At 40.8% G+C, this 23,648-nt stretch overlaps 2 long non-coding RNA genes across 2 annotated transcripts; both read right to left on the bottom strand.

Moving 5' to 3' along the window:
- Positions 1–13,241: 13,241 nt before the first annotated feature.
- Positions 13,242–14,504, bottom strand: LOC309702044. Its single transcript, XR_014275351.1, has 3 exons — positions 14,216–14,504; positions 14,015–14,103; positions 13,242–13,573 (listed from the first exon to the last, which is right to left on the bottom strand). It is a non-coding gene; the product is annotated as an uncharacterized lncRNA (long non-coding RNA).
- Positions 14,505–20,577: 6,073 nt separating this feature from the next.
- Positions 20,578–21,997, bottom strand: LOC309702043. The gene is made up of 3 exons (XR_014275350.1): positions 21,449–21,997; positions 21,178–21,336; positions 20,578–21,134 (listed from the first exon to the last, which is right to left on the bottom strand). It is a non-coding gene; the product is annotated as an uncharacterized lncRNA (long non-coding RNA).
- Between the last annotated feature and the right edge of the window lie 1,651 nt (positions 21,998–23,648).

The raw sequence follows: 23,648 nt of genomic DNA, 5'->3' as shown, positions 1-23,648 counted from the left end.
TCTCACACATTGAGAGTTTCGATGTGTTTACAAATGTGTGTTCTCATCGATACTTGAGCAGCAGCTTTCTGTAGCCTTGAAGATGACTTACAGACAGGTCATAGAGTGCAGTGCTGATTACCAGGACTGTGTGCTACGTGTCTCTCATAGAGCACTCATACAGCTCCCCATCATAAGTCTGTGCCCACTGCACATACCCAGATTTCAATCATTAATCAAGTTATATGATCCCAGGAAAGACTGTAAAATGTCCTAATTATTTACAGCAAAATATAAATCTTTTACAGTCTGCAACAAAGCAGTTTTTGCCTTTATGGGTAGTTTTCCTCCTCATTATCAATTGTGTGGTGAGTTGATGAGCAATAACAACGAGTACTAATCAGTAAAGGTGTCTTTGCAACATACTTACAACTAGCAGCGTTAGAATCAAAACGTGAACTTTCCTTCAAAATTTTACTATTACTGCCATCATAAAGCAAACTGCAACTTAATGAAACATTTAGTGGTAAAAATAACCATTAATTAAAAGCTTCTCGGAGTGATGAATAAACATTTGACATTTTCAGTTTAAATTTTCAGGATTTGGGGCTTCATTTCAGCCAGTGCTGTTGAGAATCCTGTCAAAATTGATACAATTGGAAATACAGAAAAATACTGTCAGGTTCTGATGCACCAAAGTGTTTGATTGGCAATTGTTTGATTTTTCAGCATAAAAATGAAGTAGAGCTCTAAATGTCCTACAGGAAAATATTTCTGATGATACCTAAAAGAAATTACAGAAATACAGTTCAGGCTGTGTATGAACTTTGTTTTTCCATATACTGTACTTCTATATATGTTTCAATAAATCACTGCACCTATTTCCTCTTCTCAGCAACATGTAAAGAAATGAACGGTTGCTCAAGACTTTTGCACATTACTGTACATCATGGTAAACTTACAAACAGAAACTGAAGTGATGTTAAAAATGTTGTTATGATTCTTGATATTGTAGACTCAGCTACATGCCTCTTCTTTAGTGTGCCATGTTTTAGTTTGTATTGGAAACTTTCATGTTCAAGGCATCTCACCTCAGAGAACAGAAGAAATGAAAAAATATGTCAAATGTACCAGAGCATGAAATTCCACTTCAAATGTTTCACTGAGCTGATGCAGGTTGGTAAAGGAGTCTTTGCAACCTACTTGCAACCAGCAGCATGAAAAAAAAAGTAAATGTTCCTTTCTAAGTAACTATTATTATTGTTATTATTCCCATCATAATGCTACTGCAACAGTAACAAATACTGAAAACGTTTAATCATGAAGATAAAAATGAAAAGATTTCAAACTTGTCTTAAACTATTTATTTCAACAGACATTTTGAACATTGTCAACAAGTTTGAACGATTTCAAGAAAGAAAGAAAAGAAAGAAAAAAACTGTAGCAGTAATGTCCTGATGCTCAGCTGTGTGATGTCAGTGTTTTATTTACAGTTTGTTTGTTTTTTTCCCCAATGCAGTGTTGGCAGCTTTTCAGCTCCTTGTCCCAGTTCTGCACTCCTCTCCTGCACCTGCTCCTGCTCCTCTCTTCCCTCTCCAGGCTTCACATAGAAATTTGAGGCTGTGATTAGTGATGACTGCCAGCCTTACCTGATGCAGTCCTCTGAACATGTCCCTCCACCCCTCTCCTTAACACCCCTCACGCCTCTTTGCCTTCAGATGTTAATAGTAAGAAAACAAGTACTAAAAACAAACATATAAAGTATATATTTAAACTGAAAGTCAGAGAAACAAACATCAACAACCAGTAAGCAGCTTCACCTCTGATCACACATCATTGAACCTTTACAGCCCTGTGTCCCTAGTAGGTCCCTGAGGTCATGTGATCAGGGCCTACTTGTTATTCAGCATACAAGGCTGAAAACCAAGGGAGATAGAGCTTTTGCCACTGTGGCTGCCAGACTGTGGAACTCTCTTCCTCACAACTTAAGATCTGCGGACTCAGTGATCACTTTTAAAAAACAACTAAAAACACATCTTTTTAGAATTGCATTTTGTTAACTTTTGTCTGCTTTTTGTTTTATACCTTGTGAAGAACTTTGTGATCTTTTATCTAGAAATGTGCTAAATAAATAAAATTTTGCTTACTTACTTACTTATACACTCAACTCTACTCACTCACCTGGAGGATCAACTCTCAGGTAGATGATGCTGATCGAGGAGTCTTCAGATGAGCTCTCCTGCGGCCTGTTAGTCTGTTGACACGACACTCGTATGTTCCAGTGTCATTAATGGTCACATTCTTCAGAATCAAAGACACGTCTCCCTCCTTCATCTGTCTGTCCTGCAGATCCACCCAGTTCTCAAAAGATGGATGCTGTTTAGCTAGATCAGGATGATCATCCAAGTAAAAAAACACATATTGTTCTTCTATTTCAGCCCTGCTCCACTCTACAGCTGTGTGCTGGGTTGTTTGGAGCTCGACATGGTAGAGTGACATTCTGTCCGATGGTGGCTGTGAGGTTCACGTGGACTGAAGGAGAGAGAAAACAACACAGAGCAGAGAGGACGGATTCACAGCTTCAACGATATTAAAGACATCAGAATCACGTGTTTTCTGAATGAAACAAACAAACTAAAAACACATGATGGGAGAGATTAGCAAGCATTTTCTTTTCAGCAAGTGGATGAGTAACATTGCTGCCTTATTCAGACATAGATCTCTTATAGGTTGATCACATATTAGGCTAATGTTCCTCACAGCTTCATTCAAACATTTCAGCAGATAGTCTTTAAAACACCCTGAGCAAACTGTTACTGTACGTTTGTGTTCTGATGTGGAAACTCTAGAAATATGTCCACTCTTCAAACAAAGCCTTAAAAAGAAGTATGACTATATATATATATTAGGGGTGCAACGATACACAAAATTCACGGTTCGGCTCGGTTCGATACTTTGGTGTCACGGTTCGATATTTTTTCGATACAAAAAAATGTTCATGCCTTTTTAATTTGTCATTTATTAAAATTCTAAATATATATTTTAACTGAAAAGTACAGTTTTTAAATTTAACCCTAACCCTTGTGCGTGTTTTTTATTTTGACAGCGAATGCGCACCTGCGGACCACTTATGTGCAGCCCTGGTTATTTAGCTCGTCATATTGCAGCCACAGAAATTCTTTTGTCCATGAAACCATAAAGCTGCACTTTCTTTTTGCCTTATAGTCTCATTTGTCATAACTTCTCCGTTTTGTGGTAAGCTTTTCTTTGGCTGTCACTTCTTCACCCTGACCTGTCTTATTTGGCTCACCAGAACTAAAATATATATCCTGCTGCTTTTACACACACACTCACATAAGCTCAGCGATTCTCTGCACGATCAACCTCTCACATGTTTAAGCTTGCTGCGGGAGATTTCACTTGTCATGTTTGCGTAGTAAGCTAACGATTAATAAGACGATGTCAGAGGAATTGGTGCACAAATTATCATCACTCACAGATCAGTGCTGTCGCTCTCTACACACAGTTCGCTTGATTGCAAAGTGAAAACAAAAAACAAGCGCAAATTCAAACGCGATTTCAATATGTCACATATTGACAGTGGCTCACCGATGCCAATGACATAATTACCCAGCTACATTTCTGAAAGAATGCAAAAGCATTGACATATATTTTTCCTTCCTACAATAGCCTGACGGGCAGGGCAGAGATAGATTTTGGTAGCCCGACTGGAAAAATCGCTAGCCCCAGGACGTCGGGCTAGCGATATTGCGAGCCCTGTATCTGATTGAGGAATCACTCATCTTTGGAAAAGAGAGTTTATTACAGAGAAATGGTTATACTATAAGCTTCTTCTGGGCTATATTCTCAGCAGCATATTAAACATATCAGGTCCCCATAAGGAGAATCCTGTGCTAACGGCTGTCTAAATGACTCGGGTAAAGTTTGTCGCATGCATGCTTGTTGTTTTTGTCTGCTTCCACTTGTCTTTGCACTAGGATGATGTAAATGTGCAGTCATATTCGTTGTGTTCCCACTAGTGCTTTCAGGTTAATCTCGTTGAAATGACCTTAACGCCACAACACGGCAAATCTCCGTTAATGAGCTACCGCCGATCGCCCCGTGCATGGGGCTAGACGGCCAACACGTTAACTAGCAAACTGCGCTAACGCACTAGTTCCCACCAGAGATGGGCAGTAACGCCTTACTTGTAACACGTTACTGTAATCTGATTACTTTTTTCAAGTAACGAGTAAAGTAAGGGATTACTATTGCAAAATCGGTAATTAGATTACCGTTACTTTCCCGTAGGAACGCTGCGTTAGTTACTGCGTTACTAAAACCGTGATTTTTTTGCGAGAATGTCTCATGACAGTGACGTAAGCAAGTGCGCCGTTGGTGATAACAGCTGTGTGCAGATCAACAATGGATCATATATCGATTGTGGGAGAGAGTATGAGCGTGCAGCGTTTAAAGCTTGGAAGTACTGACCTTACTTTGAGTTTGATTCCATAAAAAGTGACAAAAACATTAGCGTCCGTTGTGCGTGGGAAGAAAACTTTTTACAGTGAAAAAAACCCCTAAACTTCCAAGCAAGCACTGAGTGCGCAACGACGTAATGGGAAACTCACAGAGAAACTCGCGGATTCTTCAACTGACCGCAGCACACCTGCACCAGGGTAACCCTCCGCCAAACCCATCATCTGTTCTTTGACCATAACAGAGGATTACTGTATCAATTTTAATGTTAACAGCGTTAGCATCATTGCTAATTAAAGCTATTCTCACAGGTGAGCTACTATACATGCTGATATTTAGATTTGTCTTTACAATCTTGCTGTTTGTCTGTATCATGATTGTTAATAGCTGTTCTTTATCTTCTTGTTTTTCATGTTTTGTTTTGTTTTTTGCTCTTTTAGCTGTCAGTGACTCTGCATCCACAGTTTCAGTTTCTGCTCCTGTTTGATTTTTTAGTGCTTTGTACTGTGAGGGTTTAAGTATGAACAGTATGTGATGTTTGAAGTACTTTGCATTGTTGTTCTGCTAACAGGTGCAGTGCAAATGACTCACACATGCTCTGAATTCTGTTCTCACACATTGAGAGTTTCGATGTGTTTACAAATGTGTGTTCTCATCGATACTTGAGCAGCAGCTTTCGTTAGCCTTGAAGATGACTTACAGACAGGTCATAGAGTGCAGTGCTGATTACCAGGACTGTGTGCTGCGTGTCTCTCATAGAGCACTCATACAGCTCCCCATCATAAGTCTGTGCCCACTGCACATACCCAGATTTCAATCATTAATCAAGTTATATGATCCCAGGAAAGACTGTAAAATGTCCTAATTATTTACAGCAAAATATAAATCTTTTACAGTCTGCAACAAAGCAGTTTTTGCCTTTATGGGTAGTTTTCCTCCTCATTATCAATTGTGTGGTGAGTTGATGAGCAATAACAACGAGTACTAATCAGTAAAGGTGTCTTTGCAACATACTTACAACTAGCAGCGTTAGAATGAAAACGTGAACTTTCCTTCAAAATTTTACTATTACTGCCATCATAAAGCAAACTGCAACTTACTGAAACATTTAGTGGTAAAAATAACCATTAATTAAAAGCTTCTCGGAGTGATGAATAAACATTTGACATTTTCAGTTTAAATTTTCAGGATTTGGGGCTTCATTTCAGCCAGTGCTGTTGAGAATCCTTTCAAAATTGATACAATTGGAAATACAGAAAAATACTGTCAGGTTCTGATGCACCAAAGTGTTTGATTGGCAATTGTTTGATTTTTCAGCATAAAAATGAAGTAGAGCTCTAAATGTCCTACAGGAAAATATTTCTGATGATACCTAAAAGAAATTACAGAAATACAGTTCAGGCTGTGTATGAACTTTGTTTTTCCATATACTGTACTTCTATATATGTTTCAATAAATCACTGCACCTATTTCCTCTTCTCAGCAACATGTAAAGAAATGAACGGTTGCTCAAGACTTTTGCACATTACTGTACATCATGGTAAACTTACAAACAGAAACTGAAGTGATGTTAAAAATGTTGTTATGATTCTTGACATTGTAGACTCAGCTACACACCTCTTCTTCAGCGTGCCATGTTTTAGTTTGTATTGGAAACTTTTATGTTCAAGGCATCTCACCTCAGAGAACAGAACAAATGAAAAAATATGTCAAATGTGCCAGAGCATGAAATTCCACTTCAAATGTTTCACTGAGCTGATGCAGGTTGGTAAAGGAGTCTTTGCAACCTACTTGCAACCAGCAGCATTAGTGAATGGAAAAAAAAGTAAATGTTCCTTTCTAAGTAACTATTATTATTGTTATTATTCCCATCATAATGCTACTGCAACAGTAACAAATACTGAAAACGTTTAATCATGAAGATAAAAATGAAAAGATTTCAAACTTGTCTTAAACTATTTATTTCAACAGACATTTTGAACTGTTACAATGCGTTTGTATTCTGATGTGGAAACTTTAGAAATATGTCCACTCTTAGTGGACATACTTAGAGTTAGTGTTGATGAAGCTGTGTGTAAATGGATGAAATGCTGTAGTTTGTCTCTGTGTTGAGGTGGATCAGTGATCCTGCAGAGTCCTGTCCTCCCTGTGATGGAGGGAGATGACGTCACTCTGCTCTGTAAAACAAAGACCACTCCCTCCAACCTCCCAGCTGCTTTCTATAAAGATGGCTCCCTCATCAGGAAGCAGCCTACAGGTCACATGACCATCCAGCATGTTTCCAGGTCTGATGAAGGCCTCTACAAGTGTGACATCAGCGGTCATGGAGAGTCTCCATCCAGCTGGATCACTGTCACAGGTGAGGAGCTTCACTCTGATTTCACCTTCATCTACACATGTACATAAACAGGTGGGATTCTCTCTCCAGGTAAACCTTAATCCACAACCCCACTCTCTTCCTCAGCCACATCCCTTGAATCCTTCTCCCTCCACCTTGTGTTCAAAGTGGTCCTCCACCGGGCAGTGTCCTGCATGTACTCTCCATCCTCCTTATGGTGTCTTTATATTGACACAGAACAACAGGTAACACCCTGTATTATTCACTGATCAGTCAATATGCTGATGATTAACTCCTCTCTATGTCTGAACTCTTCATAATTAACTAAAATATTTTATGTTTTTTTTTTCATTTTAACTGTTTTAAATGAAGCAAATGAACCAGTTGTCTCCAACGTGATAAAGCCATCTACTCAGTCTGAGCAGGTACAGAGTCAGGCTCATGATGACGTCATTGCCGCTGTCACCACAGAGCACTGCTTCTAAGCTGAACTGAATTGGTCTATGATTTGATTCTTTAACTCTGTATTTTTTCTGTTTATTGTCTTTTTGGATCTTTCAGGCTTACATCATAATCATCTAGTTTATTTTTCCATCTACTTTCTCGTATTTGCTTCTGGTTTTATATTTCTGTATTTAAATATGCTCTCCAATTTGGTTGTTCTTTTTTAGATACCTTGTTATTACTGTAACATGACATGAAAATGAGCCATTTCTTGATTTGGAGCCCATGAAGAGATATGTATGTTAGGAAGAGGGGACACATTTTCAGCAAAAATACAAAATATGTGACAATTATTTTCTGCTTTAATGTGTCCAGTTGATATTATCTCACATGATATGGAGATGTGGAATCCACTAATCATAATATGCTGCACTAATAGCACAACATAGACACCACATACACAACACAACCTCACTAAGGACAAGAAGGTTGATGGTTCAATAGAATCAAAGTTGTGGCTTTAAATACTATTTTTGTAAGTGACAAGATTAGTAAGAAAGCAACATTTTCTATCCAGCTGCTACATTTGGAACATAAAAAAATATCCATGCTTGATGGTAAGTTAATGCTAACTACTATTAGCTAAAACAATACATTTTTATATGAAGCCTGAGTCACATGAGAGGACAATGGGACAATCTTTTTCGGACAGGGAAAAACTGACTGCAAATTATCACACTCATGGTCCCCTGTCTTTAAAGTGACCATTGCATGGGGGCCCAGCCCTGGCGCAGGGTGCCGCCAGTGCATTGAGCCACCTGGGGGGCTCTTCAACTGGTGGGGGAGGTTGTTACATCTTGCAGGAGCTCTCCTCTCTTCAGGAACTCACTCTGCAGGAGGGGGAGATACAGGAGAGGTGGAGGACGATCTCAGCCTGGGCGTCTATTGTCTTGTGTAGTCTGGAAGATGAGTGGATGGGTGCAGTTTTCTCTGTGGTGGGGTCGGGTGGGCTGTCCCGGGCTCTGTAGGACCGGGCGGCGCTGCTATGATGGGTCCCGGTCCGGATGGGCCGGGGCCCCCTTTCCCTGGCGGGTTGCAGAGTATTGGGGTGCCTACTGGGGTCAGCGGGGGAGCTAGCCCCAGGGAGGGGTCACTTGCTCCTCCCTTCCTTCCCTCCCCATCTCCAGCTGCCTCCCTCTTCCCGCTCCACCACAATCACCCACACATGCAGGGCCTTGGAGTAGGGGTATGTCACCAGGGTGCAGAGGAGGCTACCCCCCCCTGTGCCCTTCTGGCTTCTTGTGCCTCAATTTTATCTCACGACTTAGACATTCACATTACTCACACTCTCATAACACATACATATAGGATCTTGGGGGTGGGCACACTACACGGACTCCAAATTACCATCAGGGTGTACACCCCACCCCTGGCGTCGTTGCCCACCTCTCAATTTTAAGGAGGAGGAGTTGGCCGTCCGACTGGGGTTTGTGGGCCCTACCTGCTGCTGCAGAGTCAGAGCGGTCTGCTGGATAAATTTTGCTTAATCAAGATTACATATCCTTCATTTTTATTCTATAATAATCGGATTTCATTTTGCATGAGCAAACAGACTCGGAAAAAGAAAGGGGAAATACACGCACTTAACATGTTTATTGAACAGCTTGAAAATTCATGTTAACAAAAAACTCTAAACATTTATCCACTCTCTCTCTGTCACTCTTGGGGTCATTTCAAGTCCTTGAAACAAGGAACCAAAGCTATGTAAAGCGCGTGTTCTCAACGATATTAATAGGTCTGCAGTTTGTTGCAATCCAGCTGGCATTGTGTCAGTCAATATTTCCGAGGTCGACTTACTGAGTCCCAGATGCTCCGTGAGTAGTTTTATCGCAAGCTGGGTGACGTGTTAGCCAAAGTCCTAGCAGCATCCCTGAGTTAACGTATGCTTTGCATCAATGTGATATTTTAAGCTTGAAGTGCTTCGGTGAAAAGAAAATTCCTTCTTGCACAATGTGCATAATACTTTGTTGGTCAACTGTTCAGTCTTGTTATTTTTTAATACTCAAATTTCCCATCGAGAGGGCCAACGTGTGTTTATTATTTTCCAAATTGAATTGATTGGTTCAGCTGCCCATCACTACCAGATCAACTGCCCATTGACAGAAACATTTCAGGGATTTTGAGTCATTCTGCACTCCAGATGCTTTAATGTGTTAATTTGGACAGCACTAATTGTTACATTACAGATCTTTTTTTTAACAATGTAATGTTTGGGGTGTTTTTAGCTGCTAGATGTTCAGAATGCACATACTGTCCTAGTTTCTACACCACGGTTGTCACGGTCTGCAGCAGACCGTATGGCGTGTGAGAGGAGGACCAAAATGCAGCCACTGAAGGAGAGACGGTATTTTTTAATACAAAAATAAAATGGCAGAAAGTAAACTGAAGCCTAAACAGGAAAACTAACTGAGATAACTATGAATGGACTATGAGGATGTTACTAAAAAGACATAGAATAACCTAAACTACTCTTAAAACTCAAGGCAACCTGAAAATAATACTGGAACATCCTTTCAACATCCATAAGGAATCACAAATATAACAACAAACTCAAAGTGCTGGGTTGAGCTTTTAGACCTGGAGCTTTGATGAGAACCCCATTTCCATCTTCTGATGCTCATGTCAACGATGTCATCCGTTCATGGCTCAAATTCTTGAAGGAGATACTTTCAAAAAGAGAACTAATTTCAAGCTCGCTGCAGTCATTTCTTCCAGTTTCTTGTCATTGTAGTAGAAACTTAATAACAGATATAACCTATAACAGACCGAAATATAATGAGTTCAGATCTACTTTACTTTATCCAGCTAACTCGTTTATGCCTACATCTAAAGAATACTTTGCATCACATCACAGTTTTTCTCTATTTATCTTAAGCTTCAAAGATATTCTAGTGCTCAAATTACTTGTGGATGTGAAAGCTCAAAGTTAAGAATCATTACTTCTCACGGCTAGCCATGGTGCTTCAGAGTAACCCAAGGTTGGTACACCTGTTATATATTTATGCTGCCAAACCCTGTTCAGTCTGAGGGCAACCTGTCAGCACAGCCACCTTAGGGATTTTGCCCGTGCAGCTGGTTTTCTTAAAAGTTTGACCTTTTCCACTAGCCTTCCAAATAGGCCCCTGTGCTCCTAACACAAACTACTCATCCTGAAGTGCATAGCGAACAGAAGCTTGCGTAATAAAATTGAAACAGGAATATAAACAACCCTGAACTGTGTAAATGGAAAACAATGGATGGATGAAAATGTAAACAGAACCAGAGGAACCACAGCAAAAAAGAAAAAGAACAAACAGAAGTTGAGAAAAAGTCACTCCATTCATGGCCCTAACCAAATGAATCTGACGCTAAAAGAAACATGTATTTGTCTCCATGAGGAAATTGGGTTGAAGCAAAAATGAAACAGTCCCTTAAATACTTTCTAGGCTTGGTAAGGAAGTTCCCGACAATTTCCTGGTTATTTCTAATGGATTTTTTCTGTGCCTCAGAGGCATTTCCAAACCAACAAATAACAAGAAAAAGTCAGCACACTTTTAATAAAACCCCACTGGAACATGTGGAGCACTTTGGAGTTCACATTATCACATGAAATATATTCTCTGTTATGCCTTACTGCTCAGGCAGTCAATCTAATTTCAGTCTGTGTTCAAAGCACAACTCCATTACTGTAAGTGGGCATGGCTGATTGCATTAGCAGTTATAACATATTTTCCTCCCTATTTTCCAAGCTGTTTTTTAGTGGTGATCATAATGAACATGGAGTATATAAACACTTACAGTGTGTGTGTGTTTTTAAAAAAAATAAAAATTGCCCACAGAGACAGGAACGGGAAAATGATGCTGTAGATGTCGCCAGTTAACAATCAGTTGTGTCGAGCTAGGCTAATTACATGCTAACTGATGTACAACTACTGATTACCTGTTCTGTACTGATTAGCAAGAGGAGGCTTATTCCACTAAACTCTGAATGACAGTAACGGCTAATGTGGAGTTTTGAACTTCAATTCAGAAACAGCTTAAAATGTATTATATTAGGCTAAAACCCTTGAGTTTATCTTTGGAGACACTGCTGGCCTCCATGAATGGAAAAACATACATTTTGTCCCATTTCAGCATTTAACTTTTCATCTCTAAGAAGGATTGAGACATGCCGACAATGCAGACTATGACTGCAGTGTGAGCTCAAGTCAATGGGGACACAGTGTGATTAAAGCTGAGCATCGGGTCTGGGATGTGATTAGATGCCTCCAGCTGTATGTAGTGTCTCTCCTCTGATCAGCAAGAGACACAAGAGCCACAGTTTATTTGACAGGTTTGAGAGAGGCTTGAAATATGTTGGTGTCATCAGGGGTTTATAGGTCTGACTCTGTAGTCCTTTATGTTTTCTGCAGAGCTTAAAACCAGCCACAACACAACCAAGAACAACAGTAGGATAAATCAAACAGGCTCTGCTTTTTTTTCGCCAGTGTTTCTCTTATTTGCAGCGACAGTGTTGCAGTTTACGATTACATTTTTTCTATCCTCTGATAATTCACAGCTCTCATGTGGGTCAAATGGTGTGTGGAAAAACATTGATTCAGACACCTCTTTTTATGTGAGCAGGCACAAGCAGACAGCCCGATTTAACAGATAAAGTTAATAACATGTTTTAATAATACCTGTAATCTCTGCCTGGAGTTTGAATCTTTTGCATAAAGCAGTTAAGCATAAAGTAAGATTTACAAATGTATACCATTTAATTTGAGTGCTTCCAAATGTGCTTTAATCGACACGATTGCAGCGTAATTTACACACACAGAAAACTTTTTTTTAAAAACTTACTTCTTTTCTGATAAGTGTAAAGAATACTGTGTAGCCAGTACAGTACTATGAGATGTAGCCACACGTGACACAAGTGGTAGCAACTATAGCACAACGCAGGAAAGGGGTGAAGATATAAGGTGCTAGGGTCAGAAACTTTGAGAGCTGGTTGGAGGAAGCAGGAGGGCAGGCAGGCGGAGCAAGTAATCAGAGTGGCGGAGTGACCAACGGTGAAAAGGGAGGTGAGAAACTGCACAAAGTGAGTGAATGTTTTGAGAGGTACTATCACACAAGAAATTAGTATAATGAGAATGAATAATGACATTTACACAACTTGACAGCCCGTCACTATGTAAGGTTAGCAGATGTTCTGCCGGAGGAGCAGCTGGAGGAAGCTGCTTCCTCAGTGATTTTAGCATAGATAATGATAAAGTCTATCTTTTCTTTAGTGTATTAAATAAAGCTAGCACATCGAGCGCAGATCGAATGATGTACTCGCTTTTTTTTTAAAGTGGAGTAAAATCACCAGGATGCATTTGTGTGTTTTAAATATGACTCCTGACCATATCATCATTTTCTCCTGACAGTTTTATCCTGTATGCAAGTAGGTCAAAATAGCTACAGATCAGATGTGAATGAGTTTAAAACTCAAATCGAAAAGTATTTTTACCTTTGAAAATGCCTTCCATAAGTTTATTGATCTAGTGCTGGGATCTGTGACTGACCCTTCTTGGTTTTACTGACCAGTAGCTGTTCTTCTGCAGGATGATTACGTCTCTAATGTGCAGTGCAGTTGCTCTAATCTGTACTGGGCTTTCATTAATGCACTCATGTACACAGCAAATCCAGCATGTCCAAATTAACACTGTTGGATTTGATTTCAACACTATTAAAGTGTCTATATGGGTCCACACCAGAGAGTGTTAATTTAGTGTTAAAACACCAAATCTGTCTGGAGTTGATAATTTAACACTTGGTGTTAAGAGTTTATATATTAACTCATTCACTGCCATTGACGTCTATAGCCGTCAATTGCAGTGCATGAGTCAATGGGTTTAACCCATTCACTGCCAATGGCTGGCAGTGAATGAGTTAACTCTCAAAGAGTATTTTAGTTTAACTACGTAAGAGTTATCTTCTAATTCATTCTAAAAAGCGGGAATTTTACTGTTCTGAACTTCTAGAAATTTCTTTTGGAAATAAACATTTACTAAAAAGATGCAATGGTTTTTGAAAAACATTTATTCTGAACTGTGCACCACAATTTCAAAACATTTTCTGAAAGATGTAACAGTGTACATGTTCTCACTTTCATTAGAATTTTGTTTATCAAAAGGTCTGACATGGTAAATGCAAATAACAGCATTCTCATTACTTATTTCTTCAATACAATATGCATGTCCTTCATTCATCCCTTTGTGGAACTTCAACGCACTTCTGCTCTCCCCCATATTCCATCTTCACAAGCATATCCTGTGCGGAGATCGAATAAAAATTAGTTGACACTAATTAATGGCACAAATAATCCAGTAATCAATTGCAGCACAGTAAAAAAAAAAAAAAAAAAAAGGAATCCTCTTTGAGCCATTACTTGTGTAAAGTATTTTCCCAAAAGACAAGGACACAGGCAACAGGTAATACTGAACTAAATGTAAAACCTCAACCTTTTTCATTTTTACCTAAACCGTGTGCACAAAACTCTGGAGGGATCTATGCTAACGTAGAACCCAGTCAGGACGTCTGCTACTGCTGTTTGCTCGTTTTTTGTTTTTTTTTATGGGAGATCGTTTTCAGGCTTCAAGTAGCACCATTATACCAACATTTCACATTGTAGACATTGTTTTAGGTGTGTTTGACTGAAAATTCACATGCAAGCTTTTTTTCAAGGCTGTGGTATTTGCCCGCAAACAATACCTGTTTCTACCCTGGTCGAAAGAATCCACGCTCCGTACTGATGTCCACAATTCTTTTATTCCTCTCACAATCATGGAGCACCGTGAAAACTAGAAACAAGTAAAATAATATCAATAGCACATATGATATTCATCTCAGCCACTTATTTCCTTTCACAAGGTGCACAAGTGTTAAACAAATAACAGCATAATGATTTTTTACCGTGTACGCCTTGTAAAACCAGCAGTAGAAAAGTTGTATATTCCGAAAAGTCCGCCGTGTTACCGTTCTGTCTTGTCTCTCCCGCGCACAACTTCCGGTTCCCGCAACTCACAGGAAGTGACTACTTCACAATAATATTTTAACAGAAACATTTCTTATAAGCAGGATATATCACTGGATTCATAGATTACCTTTCCTACTGCAAATGTACACAAGCATGAGAAGCAAATAAAGAAAACAAATAGAAAACAATAACGATCTCAGATTCACTTTGGTGTTGTCATGGCAACCCACATAAACATTTCAGCGTCAGCTACACTCCCACCAATTACCTTTGATTATTACAATTGTGAACGTAAATACACTTGCATTTCTCATTATATCAATGGTAATTCCCAAGCACCATGTTGTTGTTTTTAAACATTCTTGCATTGACATAAACAATATTCTTTTCTCAACAAATGAATTCAACAATATGAACAGTAGATTTTACATCTCCATAACATGTGCATGAAGTACAGCATAATGACAACTTCTATTTTAGAAGGGAAATCTAATCAATGAATGACATTTTCCCCATTTAGCTGTTTTTCACCAGGACCACTAATTTCTGAATGGGTCTCTGAATGATTGAGGGTTGGACGAGGCGTTCGCCTCCCTTTCCTAACTTCCGATCACCAGTCTGGATTGTCACCTTCCGTACAAGTCCATCATCATCCTCATGTGCTTCCACAACCCTAGCAAGTTTCCATTCATTGCGAGGAACATCTTCCTCTTTGAGAATCACAATGTCACCCACCTCCACATTACGTCTTGGTGTATGCCATCGCTGTCTCAGAGCAATATTGGCCAGGTATTCCTTTCTCCATCTGTGCCAAAATTGCTCAATCAGATACTGTACCCTTCTCCACCGTTTCTTAGCATACAGGTCCTCCTTGACAAATTTACCTGGAGGTGGAAGTGGGACTGAGGATTTCATGGTGATCAAGTGGTTCGGTGTGAGTGGCTCCAAGCTTTTGGGGTCATTGATGTTATCAACAGTGAGTGGGCGGTTATTCACGATGCACATAGCTTCATAAAGGAATGTTCTCAATGAAGCATCATCCAACCTTCCCACACTGCAGGCAAGGACCGTGCTCAGTACGCTTCTCACTGTCCGGATTTGACGCTCCCATGCGCCTCCAGCATGACTAGAGTGGGGCGTATTCATCTGGAAGTCGCACTGATTTTCTGCTAGGTATGCAGTCACTCTTTCCTTATCAAGTTCTTTCAGAGCCTTTGCCATCTCGTTTCTTGCCCCCATAAAGTTAGTTCCCTGATCGGACCTAATGTGCCTAACAGCTCCACGAAGGGCAATGAAGCAGCGCAAAGCATTGATGAATGCGTCAGTCGTCAAATCCTCCAACATCTCTATATGCACTGCCCTTGAGCAAAAACATGTGAAGAGGAGGCCGTACCGTTTTTGATCTTTGCGACCTTGTTTGGTGTGAAAAGGACCAAAGCAGTCCATACCACAATAAGTGAATGGTGGTGTGGGATCAACACGGTCACTAGGTAGATCTGCCATCCATTGCTCCTCTGGTGGCGCGCGGGCTCTCCTGCACTGTACGCACTGCCTGATGTATTGGGCTACAGCCTTACTTCCACCAGTGATCCAGTAACCATTGGCTCTCAGTGCATTGAGGGTTTGTCCTCTGCCTTGGTGTTGTATCTTGGTATGATGGTGTGCAATGATGAGGTTTGTAACAGCACCATCTTTAGGAAGGATCTCTGGGTGTCTTAACTCAAGAGGCACAGATGCCTTCCTCAGTCTTCCTCCTACTCTCATTATGCCATCTTGGAGGAATGGGTCAAGCTGAAAGAGTTGGTGGTTGCAAGGCAGCCTTCCTAGTTTCTGGCTGAGTGTGTTTAACTCCTCTTGAAAGGCATCTTGTTGTGCAAGCTTGACGAGAGTCTGTGCAGCTTGCTTTCTCTCTTCCACGCTTAAAGGCTCAGCGGTCCTGATCCTCTTTGCCAGCCACTGGATACGAGCAATGACGTTGACAGCTGTAGTCCATCTTGAGAACCGCAGCAGATGCTTCTGGATGTCAAACTGCCTTGCTACATCAACCTTCAACACCTGGGTAGTCCTCACCTCTGGGTCTCCCACCAGCAAATCTGAAGTAGCCTGTTTTGTGGCTATCTCTCTTTCCCATAGAAAGCTGGGACCAGAGAACCAATTTGACTTGATGAGGTCAGCTACATTGAGGCCTCTCGAGGCATGATCAGCAGGGTTTTCTCCTGTGTCAACATAGTACCATTTCCGTGCATCGGTGGTTTCTCGAATTCTCTGCACGCGGTTTGCCACGAACACATGGAACCTTCTTGCTTCATTATTGATGTAACCAAGCACGACCTTTGAGTCTGTCCAAAAATATTTGTCATCAACTTTGAGTTCTAGCTCCTCTCTTAACATGCTGCTCACAGATGCCGAGGTTACTGCTGCAGTTAACTCAAGTCTCGGTATGGTAACTATTTTGGTTGGTGCAACCCTCGCCTTGCCCATGACCAAGGAGCAGCATACCCTTTCTCTGCTTACCACTCTGATGTAAGAGCACTGGCCATACCCTTGACTGCTTGCATCAGAGAAATGATGAAGCTCGACTCTTTGAATCTCGCCAAGGCTGTCAGGTATGAAGCATCTTTGAATTTCAATTCTTTCCAGGTTCTCCAGATCCTTCATCCAAGTCTCCCACCTTAACTTCAAGCCTTTGGGTAGTGGCTCATCCCACCCTGTGCCTCTCTGACACATCTCCTGCAGCACTCTTTTCCCTTCAAGAATGACTGGGGCTAGAAACCCCAAAGGGTCATACAAGGAGGCCACAATTGAGAGAATCCCTCGGCGCGTTGCTGGTTTCTCCTCAAGTGACACCTTGAAGGAGAAGCTATCATTTTCAACATTCCACCTTATACCTAGCACTCTTTGAACTGGTAAATCCTCGTGATTAAGATCAACATTCTTTACCTCCGTAGCACGCTCTGCAACATCGACAGAGTCAAGGACCTCTCGGCTGTTTGAGAGAAATTTGTGAAGGTGCAGCTTTCCTTTGGCACACACGGCTTGGGCTTCTTTGACCAGTTCAATTGCCTTACCCACCGACTCTACACTTATGAGACCATCGTCGACATAGAAATGTTTCTGGATGAAGTTAGCTGCGGAGGGGTACTCTTTCTCACATTGGCTGGCAAGGTGCTTCATGCCATAATTGGCGCAGCCAGGGGATGATGATGCTCCAAACAGGTGAACCTTCATGCGGTACTCTCTGGGTTCAGAGTTTGTGTCTCCATTTTCCCACCAGAGAAACCGCAGGTAGTCTCTATCATCCTCGCTCACATGAAACCTGTGGAACATTTTCTCCACATCACACATGACTGCGATGGGATGTTTACGGAAGCGGCACAGCACGGCTGTTAGGCTATTTGCAAGGTCAGGTCCTGTTAGCAGATGGTCGTTTAAGGAGGTGCCTTCATACCTTGCAGAGCAGTCGAAAACCACTCTGATTTTTCCTGGTTTTCTGGGGTGGTAAACTCCTTGGTGTGGGATATACCAGACTTTCCCCAGCTCTGCTTGGTTTTCCACTTTCTCTGCATCTCCATCCTTGAAGACACCTTCCATAAATCTCACGTAGTCTATTTTGAATTTCGGATCTCTGTCCAGCTTCCTCTTTAGATGCTTCAGCCGTACTAACGCCAGCCCTTTGTTGTCTGGGAGATGCAGACGTGCTTTGAAAGGGAGAGGCATCTCCAGGTGACCATCCTTATTTTGTTGGATTCTGTCTTTCAAGATCTGCAGGAAGCAAATATCTTCTTGAGATATGCTTCTGTCACCAGGTTTTGTGTCTGCAAAATCAGACTCCAGGGCCTTGATGACAGCGAATGGTGTTATGGGTGGCACCTCTCTGACAGACACTCGATGGCAAAAACCAGTCACATCTTTAGCCTGCACACGCTGTGGTGCGCTTCCCACAATGCTCCAACCAAGATCCGTCTCAATAGCATAAGGCTCATAGTCACCCCCAGTGACGACCCTTCTTGGAATTAACGCTCTGGAGCAGTCGTATCCAATCAACAATCCAACACCACAGTCCATCAACGGGGGTATCTCCTGGGCCATGCTTACAAGGTGTTTCCATTTGTTGGCTGTCTGGCAAGTGGGAATATGTGTGCGGTCAAGAGGAATGAAGTCCCTTGTGTAGGCTGGAGGCAAACTGATGGAAACATTAGAGGAAAATCCTCTAACTTTGAGCTTGCATACTCTTTGACTCTTCACGACTGAGTCTCTCCCCATCATGGTGGAAAGTTTAAGTTTCACTGGTTCCATTGTTGCTTGTAGCTTTTCGCACACCTCCTGATCAAGAAATGTGTGACTGCTTTGAGTGTCCAATAGTGCGTACACTAGGGTTTCAGTGTCCGGAGCACTGAGTGTTGAGATCCACACTGGGACTATCATTGATGTACTCCCACCTTCACCTCCACTCACACAACATGATAATGACAACGTACTTTCTTCAACTGCGCCTTGTGTTGATGCTGCTGTAGAACGATCTTCATGCAATGGCGTTAGGTGACTCTTTCTGCATATGCCACACATGGCCCTGTTCCTACAGTCTTTAGAATTGTGACCCCTTCTTAGACATGCAAAACACAACTTATTTTCAAGTATGCATTTTTTCTTATCCTCTACAGACATGTCCATAAGCCTCTTGCATTTATGTATGGAATGGTTCTCACTACAGCAAATACACTGGCCATTATTGGAATTTTGTGTTGGTGTGGTCCATTTCTTTGGTTTCCCTGCATCTCCCAACTTGATTTCACCAGGGTCAGATTTGGCGGTGGAGCTTGATGGAATTGGGGGTTTCACATTTGTGGCAAACGTGTTCATCTCTCTTGCTGGTGCCTCTGCAGAGTGCCTTAAGGCATGTAAGGATGACACTGGATTGCATGCGATGCGTGACTCCTTAGAGATAAAGGAAGCAAACTCATGAAAGCTTGGAAAGTCGTTGCCCCGATCTAGCTGCTCTGTGACATAACGGTTCCATCTAGATGTCACCCAATCAGGAAGCTTGACTAGTATTTTCTGATTCTCCTCACAGTCGTTAAGAACCTGTAAGCCCTTTACGTGAGGCATGGCATTACTACATGTTTGGAGGAAATCACTGAACTCTCTTAACTTGAGATATTCCTTTCCACCAATCTTCGGCCACCCATTTAGCTTATCTCTGAAAGCCCGCTGCACTACAAAGGAATGGCCATATCTAGCATTTAACCTATCCCATGCTTGTTGATAGGCTTCTTCATCTTTTCTGTAGAAGCTGCCTTCAAGAGAGGATTTTGCCTCACCTGCTATGTACTTTTGCAGGTAGAATAGCCTGTCTGCAGGGTCAGAGCATCGTCTCTCTATGAGGGCTTTGAAGCTTATGCTCCATTCTGTAAACTTCAGAGGATCGCCCGAGAATACAGAAGGTTCTGGAGTTGGCAAGCGAGTAAGAGCTAATGACTCTTGTAGCGATTGGACCAATGATGTCTCGTTTTGCACAACCTGCCGTTCTTGATCTGGGATGTGGTGAGCGAAGGGGTGTTCATCACTCACTTTGCTGAATGGAGGACTGCGTGTCCCATCCCTTCCCTCTTCTTCAGTGTAGACATTTAGCTTTGCCTGAATTACACCAATGTCCCTCTGATTTTCGAGTTTTCTCAGCTGCTGACGTTGAGCTTCGATGGCAGCTTCCATATCAATTTCGGCTCTCTTTGAAGCCAGCTGAGCAGCCACTTCCGCCCTCATGGCTGAAATGCTAGGTGACTCTGAGAGATGGTTAGAATTGTGACAGCTGGGTGCAGTAACTCTGGAGGCTGTGGATCCATATATGGACCTAGCATATTCATTATCAAGTAGCATGCGTAACCTTGATCTTTCTGCCACCGTGTCAAACTCACCTTCATCTTCAGTCAGACGTACTCTCATCAGTCGGCCGTCACGGCTGAGCATGCATCGATCTTTCTTCGAAATTCTTGACTTGGTGAGGTTTGGAGTCGAATTCTGTCATACTGTTCCTTTAATTCAGACTCTAGCTTCTCAGCCTCATCCATCATATCATACATGTCACTCTCAGAGCATACTTGCTTTAACCTTGTGCGAATGTCTCTTACGTTGCTTTTCCATTTCTCATATGTTGCTTTGAACCTCTTCTCCTTTTGAGTTAACTCTTGATCTTTCAGTTCCTGCATTTTTGGCATTAATCGCCTTTCACGAGAGGATTTTCTTGTTTTTGTCTCAGATTTCTCAGGCACTACACTTTTTTCCTCTTCCAAGTCCCCTGCATCTTGTACTTCTGACATAACATCAGGGTGACTATGACCATCTTTAGACATTTTCAGACTTTAAAGGGGGTATCTTATGAAGAGGACAAGATAACTAAGGTAATTACAAGAATGGATGTAATAGGCGGAGAATTATTAAAATTAACACAAAGGAACCTTAGCTTAGATTCTTACGTATGACAGCAAATAAATTTTCAGTTTCAGCCTTCATGAAGCTTGCAATCAACAGGTAAGAAAACAACAATAATTTCCAGAACTTCAACAGATTGTCCTTTTTTTGTTTGTTCTTTTTTTTTTTTTTTTTTTTTTTTTTTACACAGTCCGAAATTTGAACACTATTAATTCCTTGTCCATTACAGCAAATTTGTAGCTCATGTTCTATCCATCAACTCATGAGGCATAATAACTGTGCAATATAGCCTGAGGACTCACGCTTTAGCCTGAAACCGCTTCTTGGAGTGTCCGCTGAATCTGCAGGTCCCGATTGGTTGTCACAAAATGCAAAGCAACGTGTCCACTGAAGCCTGTAGCTCGCTGCAGGATGAGAAGCAACCGAGACCTGTAGCTTGCTGCAGGATGAGAAGCGCGTTGCAAACCGAGACCTGTAGCTTGCTGCAGGATGAGAAGAGCTTTGCACACCGAAGCCTCCAGATGGATTGGGACACGTTTTCACTGTTTCTACCCTGGTCGAAAGAATCCACGCTCCGTACTGATGTCCACAATTCTTTTATTCCTCTCACAATCATGGAGCACCGTGAAAACTAGAAACAAGTAAAATAATATCAATAGCACATATGATATTCATCTCAGCCACTTATTTCCTTTCACAAGGTGCACAAGTGTTAAACAAATAACAGCATAATGATTTTTTACCGTGTACGCCTTGTAAAACCAGCAGTAGAAAAGTTGTATATTCCGAAAAGTCCGCCGTGTTACCGTTCTGTCTTGTCTCTCCCGCGCACAACTTCCGGTTCCCGCAACTCACAGGAAGTGACTACTTCACAATAATATTTTAACAGAAACATTTCTTATAAGCAGGATATATCACTGGATTCATAGATTACCTTTCCTACTGCAAATGTACACAAGCATGAGAAGCAAATAAAGAAAACAAATAGAAAACAATAACGATCTCAGATTCACTTTGGTGTTGTCATGGCAACCCACACAAACATTTCAGCGTCAGCTACAATACCTTTCAGCTAGCTAAAACAGAATATTATGCTATCAGCGAGCAACATGGCTAATGCCTTTCACACAGCTTTGTCTCAACTCCAAAGAGCCACAGAAGTAAAAGCTCATAATAATAATTGAAACAATCTTTGAAAAAATGACTTACCAAGCATGGCAAACAACTCAAATATGTAGAGCAAAATGTTCTGAAACGGCTTCACTTCAGCTTCGATTGGAGCCTATGGTGCTGGGGGCGAAGTCTGTGAATTTACTCTCTTGGTGTCATAGCCCCTGTAGGAGTTCAGAGTTAAGAGGTCAAGAGTTAATGTTTCCATTGTAACACCTCCAGATTTGACAGAGAAACACTCATTTTTAACACTCGATTTTAACTACTATCATTTTACACCTCAGAGTTACATTAAAAGAATGTGACTCTGCTTAGAGTAAAATTAACTCTACTTTTGCAAGAAGACTATTAACACCAAAACATTTAACACTTTTGAATTTGCTGTGTAAGTTTGTTCATTTGTTATTATATAATAGACATGAGTGAATAGTTATAGATATCAGGAGTTGTGTTTGTTGTATTGTCTCCTAAATTATTAATGTCAAGACTGGTTAGTTTATCATGGTAACCACCGTCAGTGCGATCAGTGTGTACATGTTAAAAAAAATGCACGTTGTATGTTCATAGTATATAAATACTACGTATGTGTTAGTGTTCAGGAAAATGACATAGTAGATAAAGTTTAGAATGTCTTTGGATTAAGGGTTGAAGTTGAAGAGGGCTGAAGATTCACTTTCTAAGGTGCTTTGATGCCCTCTAGTGATACATACAAAGCACCAAAGTCAAGGGGCATATTAATGTTGTGTAGTACTTCTCTGTTTTCTAATTTGTGCTGTCTTTATTTGCAGACCACACTCAGCCAGAACATAGATAAAGATTTAAAAAAGGACCTTAAATCGTTTTTACATTTGGCCCATGGTGGCTAAAAAAAGTGTGCAAATGGTTGTTGTATTGAACATTGAACATTCATCTGCAGATATTTGATATTTTGGGTTTGTATATAGTTGAAGAATTATTTTCACTGAAGCTTTCTCACAGCATGTATCCGAGGGTGACGCAGGTGGTGAGTAGGGTCTGACTCATATCTATAATTCTCTCTAAACAAGAAACGTGTTACAGTGTCTTCTTTAAACATTACAAGACATAATTAAACAGTTCTTTCTTAAAGGTCTGTCTGTGTAGTTGTAACTGTAATGTTAACTACGATGTATGACTACATAATGGACATCAATGCTTTACAATAGATTAAATGTCAACCCTAACCCCCGACCCTTCTATTTCTCAGTGTGATTTCCAAAGTGGCAGACAGAGTAGTTTGACTTTGCTGCTTTTCTGAACTACTTTGGAGGGTGGATTTTTTAAGTGCTTACAAAATAAATAATTGTTGTGGTTAAATTACATTAATGTACAGAAATATACTTTTACAGACTTTTTGGTGTCTTTGTTTTTGCTTTACTCTACATTGTTGTAACTAAAATTGTTAACCGTGTGATTGATTCATACAAAATATGAATTCTCATTGCCCTCTCCAGTAGTATTCAAACCAGATGTTAGCTGAAAGCTGTTAATTCAGTATGAATTCAGATCACAAAATACTTAGTTAGCAGCCGTCCCTTAGTTATGCTGCAATAGCACAAGGCTGCCGGAGAATGCACTGTTTCTTCTTTAATCATCGTTTTCACTCTCTGTGTGTTCATACACCTCTCTGCATTTTTTAATGCTTTTTAGGGAAGACTATATGGTCAGAAAGGAGTCATAACAAAACATATCAGACATATACCTGTCAAAGTAAAAGAGGAAGTAACCAAAAGATGACTAATACAGAAACATGAG

The sequence above is a fragment of the Aulonocara stuartgranti genome, assembly GCF_965226115.1.
Source record: "Aulonocara stuartgranti genome assembly, chromosome: 3".
In the NCBI taxonomy this organism is placed as follows: Eukaryota; Metazoa; Chordata; class Actinopteri; order Cichliformes; family Cichlidae; genus Aulonocara; species Aulonocara stuartgranti.
This window is presented reverse-complemented; position numbering and strand designations above follow the sequence as displayed.